The following is an 8840-nucleotide window of genomic DNA, read 5'->3' on the forward strand; positions in this document are numbered from 1 at the left end:
TCGGATGTTACCCCTTGCGTGTTAAATACAGTGGCCGCTGATGGACATATCCCATGGCCGTCTGTCCACAGAAGAACCAGACACATTTATGGTACGTCTTTGATCCACCCACTTGCGTAAACTATTACACAATTCTCGGATCTGTGTAATTACACATATACACACCCACAAACAATATATAGACAAAACTTCCCTCTGAGGGTTCTTAAGGACACCAACACATCTATTTACACACATGATGCATGTGTACACGTGTACACGGTAAACACTACCGAAATGAGAAGTAGTGACATGTATTCACGGGTTTTTGAAAACCACAGACGCACACATCATTTATACAGAATATATGACATAAGTGTGTGTTTATGGAAGGTAAATAAATTTTATATATATTTTCTCAAGTTTCTTTTTAAAAAATTTTTAAAAATATGTTATTCATTTATTTGACAGACAGAGATCACAAGGAGGCAGAGAGGCAGGCAGAGAGAGAGGAGGAAGCAGGCTCCCTGCTGAGCAGAGAACCCGATGCGGGGCTCGATCCCAGGACCCCGAGATCATGACCTGAGCCGAAGGCAGAGGCTTAACCCACTGAGCCACCCAGGCGCCCCATTCTTGTTTATTTTTTTGCTGGTGGTGTCCACAATATTTTTTTCTCTATTTTTTTTTTGTACAAATAAATGTATCTGATCTAACTAGTGATCTAACACTAGTTATATATTATTAGGGTTACGGTTTCGACTGCTCAGCAGGGATCCTGCTTCTCCCTCTCTCACTCCCCCTGCTCGTGCTTTCTCTCTCTTTAATAAATAAATAAAATCGTTGAAAAAAAATAAAAAGTATATAGAAAAACATAAAAACAGACAGGGCTGCTTGTCAGTTCCTTTCGAGGAATCAAGACCAAACTGGGCCTCACTCCGCCTTGCTCCTTGTGAGGTGTGTGGCCCGAGGCGAGGCAGTTAACCTCTCTCAAGCTCCATTAGCTCATTTATACATAAGAATAATTACACCGCCTCCCCAGCGAGGTTGTTGACATGGTAGATAAAGCAGGGAGCGTGTCCTACTCATTGGAGCGCTGGCGGGTTTTACTGGAGTCGTGATGCAACGGAAAGCCAACTTTAACCACAAACACCAAATCACTCTTTCCTGTGGACTCTCCACACGTGTCCTGCATCAACATCTCCAAGAACTGAGCGGGGCTCCCTGCGTCGTGCCTAAACTGCCACGTGGCATCGAAGCCTTTCTGACGAACCCACGGTTCCATCAGAGCCGCGCTGTGCAAGGTGTCTGCTCCGTGGGCTGAGGCTGGGCTCCGGCTGTGCCCACGGGGAGGAGAGTCAGGACACCGGGCCCCGGGCGCCACCACTCCTGTGAATGGGGGACGAGCCGGAAGGAAGCAAGCCGCCGACATCCCCGGGCATGTCTGCCACAGACACAGCTACCCCTAACAGGTCCTGGAGGGAGGGCACTCCGCCAGAGGATTTAGCCAGACCTCAAATATCAGGAGGGAAAGAATGAAACTGAGAGGGAGGCTGGGACGGAGAGCCAGAGGGCAGGAGACCTCGCTGGGTGCCACGTATCCCGGTGGTAAACAGGGCTCCTACCAGTGGGGGCACCATGAACCTCAGGACCCTCCGTCAGGTGTCCGTGGTCACGTCCAGTCACCAAAGGATCCGAAGGGGAGAGAGACAACTCTAGACAGCGCACTTCAATCCCCCCAGTTTTCCAGTATCCCTCCTCCCTCCATACATGCAATTACAGATGGCTGCTATCTTCTCAGATGCCAGCGCCACATGCGTTCTTCCTCACTGGGGAATGCAATAAAGCTCAAGCCAGAAGTAACCTTTCCGTGTCGTTCACTTGAATCTGGATCACGCTTTTATCATTGATGTTTCTTTCAGCTCTTTATGCATCTTGTGAGGGTTGGTTTAAAAATAAAGTAACTTGTGAATACACTTAACCCTAAAACGTATGTTTGCATTAACCTGAAATCAAAGGAAACAGTTGAGGGCACGGACGCCATCCTCACCCCCATGTATCACCCCCAAGATATGGGAAATGCTGATCAGGACACATGACCACCCCCTGTGGAGATCACCCACCAGTGTCCATGCAGATAATATATACGGGTAAGGCCGAACTTGTTTCCCACCCTTTTACATAACAACAATCACCAGCAGAGGTTTTCATATGCCCCCATATCCCAACAGAATGAGTACCCAGCATGGCCCAGGCCACCTGAGCACCTGGGTGCTTCGGTGGGTCCGCATGGGGTCTGACGTTCTGTGTATCTGGCAAGAGCTCCCATGATGCTGCCCCGTGGACTCGCGCTCTCTATCACAGTGAGGACCGAACTTAGCTTCTCCGGACGCCGCTCCTCGAGATTGTACTCTGATAGCAAAGTTCAAGAATAATGACCCTCTCCACAAAACAGCAACCACGTCCTAGAGGGAAAACGCCGTGAGAAGCAAGTTCGGCTGTTTATGTACATCCAGGTTCCTTTCCAGGGCTGTCTGACCTTGCGGGGAAATGAGGGGAGAGTGGGGAATACTTCCAAGGCCTCCCAAGCACAGGGCTACCAAGTTCCTTCCTCCCAGACCAGCTACAGGCGGGAAGAAACAGAAGCAATGTGAACCACAGTTAGTGATAACTTCAGGGTCCATTCAGATGCCCAGTGTCCTCAGGGGAAGTCCCACTTGCAGACCCATCATGAGCCTGAACACAGTGCAGACACCATCTCCTTAGGGTGGAGTGAGGGGTCAAGGCCTCAAAAGCACCCAGGGCTGGAGCAGACCCAGTCCACCTGTACCCAGTCACAGAGAGCGTGGGTCCCTACTGCCCTCTCAGCATGTATGCACACCACCTGTAGGTCCAGGCGTGAAGGCAAAGACGGGGAAAGGCAGGTCATGCAACATGGGCACAACACACCTGCAACTAGAGAAACAGACTCCAGTTCTCCGTGGAGCTGCATGGCCTCAGCAAGTTACAGTGGTCTCGCTCACCTGGGGTCTCTCAGGAGAATATTCAGGGGAAGGACACTGTTCTACAAGCATGGAAGGCCACACTGTGCAGAGCAGTGATGGACGTATGGATGCATGGGTGCATGGGTGGATGGGTGGGTGGGTAGGTGGATGGATGGTTGGATGTGTGGATGGATGGATGGATGAATGGCTGGTTGTGTGGATGGACAGATGGATGGGTGGACGGGTGGATGGACAGATGTATGGATGGATGGATGAATGGATGGACGGACGGATGGATGGATGGACGGGTAGATGGGTGGACGGATGGGTGGATGGATAGATGTGTAGATGGATAGATGGATGGGTGGATGGATGTGTGAATGGACGGGTGGAAGGGTAGATGGAGGGACGGATGGAGGGACGGATGGATGGATGGATGGATGGACGGACGGGTAGACTGATGGACAGATGGATGTTTGGATGGATAGATGGGTGGACAGGTGGATGTATGTATGGATATGTGGATGGATGGATGGATGGATGGATGGATGGATGGACGGGTGGGTGGATGGCAAGGTAGACATATAAATACATATTCCCATCATAGAAGGTGCTACTGCCCTCTACCAGGTAGAGACTAGGGATACAGTTAAACATCCCACATTGCCCCGGATGGCCCCCACCACACAGCATTATTGTGTTAGTCTGCTACGGCCACCAAAACAAATTACCACAGGCTAGAAGTTCAAGATCCAGGTGTGGGTAAAAATGGTTTCTCCTAAGGCCTCCTCTGTCTTGAGCATACAGAGACCATCTCTTCCCTGTGTCATCACGTGGTTGTCCCGTGTGTCTGTGTCCTAATCTCTTTTTACAAGGATACCCATCGGATTGGGTCAGGGCCCATTCCTTATTATTCATTTTATTACCTCTATAAAGACCCCATCTCCAAACGTAGCCACGTTCTCAGGTTCTGGGGGTTGGGGCTTCCAATACATGAATTTTGGGAAACAAATCCAGTCCATGTCCGTGTTCTTGCCCAAATGATGAACAGTGTGGAGGGAAGACCCTGGACTAGAGGTGTGCGGGTGGGTGACCTCTGCGCTTCCCTTTTCTATCTCGACCCACATGCCGAGGCCCATGGCGTCATCTGCAGTCTCCGTGAACGGTATGCTGTTCCGCTGTGAGGCATCATGCGTATGCCCACGTTGGAGGGAAGGCCGACCCACGTGGACACTGAGGTATGGAGGTCTGTAGCATAACCTGCCCTTCCCGTCCACAGAGGAATGTCTGCATGATCACTGACTGTGACATGTATGTCACTCATCAGTCCCCAACCACACCCTCCCCTTGCTTTAAGGTCCAGGACAGATGAATCCTATCACCACTTCGCTACCTTGCTGAGACTGTCGGCTCAGTCCTGACCCATAAACTTCCTGTACCTCACACTGGGGCAGCCAAGGGAAGGCCGGCCGAGTGTCCTCTTGAGCCTGTGGCTGAAGGGTACGTGGGGATGGAAGGCTTTCAGAGTGAAACTGGTTCCATCCAGGCATGCTAGGATGACCTGGTCATAGCACGCAGGGGACAAGGAACTAAGGGTGTGTGTTATGGAACCTGAAAATAACTCAATGGCGAAAGACAAAGTTACCCTCTAAAATGGACTGAATGCCCCTCTCCCTGCGAAAACTCACAGGGCAGAGCCCTCATCCCCATTGGGATGGGACGTGGAGGTAAGGCATTCGGGAGCATGACTCTGACACCAGTTCGTATGTGTGGATTTTCCCACAGCACAAAGCAATGTTCCTACTCCAGCCCGAGTGTTCTGCAATTCAAGTCAGTCCTGACCCTTGTACCTGAAGCTGTGTCAGAGCCCCAGGTGCCAGGCTCAGTCTACAAGTCACCTTCTCCCACCACCAGATGCCAACCACAAGTTCAGCTCGTCACCTGTGCTCCTGACCGAGCTACTACAGATCGGAGGTTCCCACCACCCCCTGTAGGGTTCCATTACTTTGCTGGAGTGTCTCGTGGAGCTCAGAGAAAGAGCTGATTTCCTGTTCACTGGACATGACAAAGGATAGGGAGTAACGTCCACGTGAAACAGATGCAGAGGGCGAGGGACAGTGAAAAAGGGTGATGCTTTCGGGCAACACTCTCCAGGCACCTTCCAGTGCTCACCAGCCCATAAGATCTCTGAACCCCCGTCATTTTCGGGTTGGCAATGAGCCACCATCTTTTTACTTGAGGTCTACGTGCATGTCCAAAAAGAACATGAACCTAAAGCCCAGGTATGAGATGTAACAATGTATCTACATACATGTATGCATGTGAGATGTAACAATGTATCTATATACATGCATGCACGTGCACACATGAAAAGATACACATTCTTAATGCACACCCTCTGCCTCGCCACCATTATGTCTGAAGCCGCCCCCCTGCAGGTTCTCCTGCTAGAGGAATGTTGACCCATGCAAGCAAGCAGCCCCTGCCGTTGGCAGAGCCCAGCAGGCTCTCCAAACTACCCACGAAGCCTAACTACTTCTGCCACAAGCGACCTCAAGTGTCCCTCGGGGCTTGCCTGCACACATTCCTTAGAGACCCAGCCTGGCCACCAGCTGCTACAGGGGTCCACATGGGCAGCCTGCAGGAAGGGCACCATACATCAGCCTCGTGCTCCGGGCGCCAGGTCGGAGCGAGGGAAGGAAATGAGGGCTGCTCACGCTGAACCGCAGAGCTAGGTGTGCTCCCGAAGATGGCTTGGGCAACAAGCAGCCTTCCAGATACAACACAGAAAGCAAACGCAGGGACGGAAGAACCAACCCAACAAGATAAAGAATGGCTCGGGCATACACATCCTTTCGTCGGACGATGAATGGCACGTTGGAGTTTATTCATTGTGTGGGAATGGATCCTTCTTTAAAATGTGCGCAATCCATTCTGAATGAATTTCTGATACCACGGTATCACAGTTTACCGAAAGTCATCAAGAGGGACAACTGGGAGGCTCAGTCGGTTAAGCAACCCCCTTTGGCTCAGGTCATGGAGCAAGGGTCACGCAACTGAGCCCCGCATCAGGCTCCCTGCTCAGCGGAGAGCCTGCTTCACCCTCTCCTGCTCCCCCTACTTGTATGCACACCTTCTCTCTCTCTGCCAAATAAATAAAATCGTAAAAAATAAATAAAGTTGTCAGGAAAAGTGAGCCATCATCCACGGGGAAAACACAATTTTGCAAAAATAAATTGTAATCCGTGCAAGGAAATCCATCCTCCCTCTCCACAGACACTCAGACTGTTAAAAGGATTAACAAGTTAAAGTGCCTCTAGTTACCTGCACAGAAACCACTTTAACTGTGAGTACATTTTCAGTTTTTTTTTTTTCCCCTAATCTAGATTATGACACAGAAAAGCATGATGGTTCTCACAGTTTGGTTTGCTTTTGTGTTTTTAAAGAGGCATCTCCCATCCTTCGCAAGAGGTGTTTCTCAAGAGTATAGACATCAGGGACGCCTGGGTGGCTCAGTCAGATCAGCCGCTGCCTTCGGCTGGAGTCATGATCTCAGGTTCCTGGGATCGAGTCCGGCATCGGGCTCCTTGCTCAGTGGGGAGCCTGCTTCCCCCTCTGCCTCTGCCTGCCTCTCTGCCTGCTTGTGTGCACGCTATCTCTCTCGCTGTCTCTGTCTCTCTGACAAATAAACAAGACTATAGAAAACAAGACTTTAAAAAAAAAAATGATTTGGAGCCCGTTTTCACCTCTGTGGAGAGCACAAGTACACAAAACTGCCCAGTGCATCTCTTCCGCAATTCCCGTGAGGTTTTTGCCAGGTTCGGGGAACTGGAGGGAAATTCCAGGCTGGTACCTGTGTTCCTCTAAGTGAATAAGCTGGATTCTCTGCCAAGAGCCGTGCCCAGAGCCACAATGGCTGGAACAGGGCAAGGAAGACACTCCAGATGTCTCTATCCTCCGGTTGTGTAACCTTCGTCACCTGCATTTGTAAGCTGGCTTATTTTTGCAGCGAATCTGCAGAAATCCTGAAACTCCTTCTAAGGAACCAACTATCCCTGCCTGACTTAGGGACCCACCAGAGACAGCTTCCAGGTTACCCCCTGCAGCTCTGAATGCTTAGTTCTGGCCCTGGAGGCTTTCTCTCCTCTTATCTAAGGAATCAACAGAGCTGTGATGTTAGAGTGGGAGAGAAAAACATGCATTCCCCCAAGGGTTTCTAGAGACAGTAGAAAATCTGGGAAGGAGAACTCTACAGACCCAACCGGGGAGCACAGGACAGATGACCTCAGGCATCAAAACAAACAAAAAGTTGGAGTCCCAGCAGGGAGGGAGCTGGGGTGACTTTATTGGAAGACAGAGTCTTCAGTCAGGGAATCAGATTAAAAGGTGGTCATCAGGATAGGGCGGGGGTTGGGATAACTGGGGTTATCACAAAGAGGAGAAACTGGGATGAAGAAATAGAACCACAGAGAGAGCAGATGCTAGAAGGAGATAAGAAGGTCGTGCAACAGGCACGGAGAGAGGTCTGGACGCAATCCAGTGCTCCCAGCCCTCGGGAGGCATTCACCTTGCTGCTGGCACCTTGTTCCCCAACTTCTGGCTTTTCCACACCTGTTCCAGAACACACAGGAGGTTGGAGCCACCCAGTCTGTGGAATTTTGTCGCAGCAGTTCTAGCATACTGGGGTCACAGTCGCCTCACTACTCTGCTGATGAACTACCTTCTCTGACTGAGGTCCCTCGTCCCCTAAAAGAAATCACGCTTAGACTCTCTCCTAGCAAGAGCTCTGGAAAGACACGCATGGACCACGGATGTATCAGGCGATACTCAGAGCCTGACCTGCGTTGTCTCCTCTGACGCCCACACTTAACACACGAGGAAACTGAGGCACAAACGTTCCGCTGGCCGCGTCCAAGGCAGTTCCTCCCGCGTCCCAGCAGTAGCACCCTCACGTTTTAAAGTGTCTGGAACTTTCTGGCATCTGCTTCTTTAAAGAGGTGATGCATAAACATGCACACGCGACGTCAACCGACAGTAAACAGAAACAGGGTCAAAGAGGTGGTTTTGGGGAGTGTCCCAAAAGAAAAAAAAATCTTTACAGCTTGCATTCAGCAAGAGTGTAAAAGGGAACCCCCCCCCCCAAAAAAAAAACAAGGAACTGAGAGCGAGGAACGCAGATGAGGCGGCAGGGCACGTTAATAATTCGGTTCAGGCCCTTTCCTACCCGATCTACCTGGGGGAAGGGGCGCTTAGGGAGAACGCGGCAGCCCCGGACGGCCGGGGACCAGCAGGCGCGGGGCTGCAGAGCCTCAGACCCGCTCGCCCCTGCGCATGCGCCTGGGCCCGCGGGGCGGCGGGCGCGCGAAACTGAAAAGGAAACCCGCGAGGGTCCCGGGACAGCCGCCTCGGATTGCATACCCGGGCCACCTGGGCTCCCGGTGACCGGGCGGCTGGCGCAGATGCCATCCTGAGCACCTTTCCAGGCCCCTAACCCCCAAACAGCCCCATGCACCGGCCCTTCTAGGCTCGCCGTCCTTCCTCACGCCCTTTCCAAACTCAGGTCCTGCACTGCCCGCAGGCCGGGAACTAGGCTCTGCGCGGCCCCGTGTGTCGGGGTGCCTGCGGGGCAAAGCTGTGCCCCTCCGTGGTGGGTGCGTCCCGAGCCCGCGGCGCGGGCTGAGCTGAACATCCAAAAGTCGCCCGCGCGCGCGGTACGCGGCAGGGAAAGCGGAGCGCGCGTGCGCGTGCGAGGCTCAGGGCGCGCACTAGACGAGCTTCCTCAGACTGGTCGAAGCGCGCGTGCGCAGTGCGACTGCGTACCCGAAGGTGGGTCGCAAGCGCGCGTGCACGACAGCAGCTCACAGCGCGCACTAGAGGAGC

This window comes from Lontra canadensis, unplaced genomic scaffold, assembly GCF_010015895.1.
Source record: "Lontra canadensis isolate GAN:19392208 unplaced genomic scaffold, GSC_riverotter_1.0 scaffold68, whole genome shotgun sequence".
Taxonomy (NCBI): Eukaryota; Metazoa; Chordata; class Mammalia; order Carnivora; family Mustelidae; genus Lontra; species Lontra canadensis.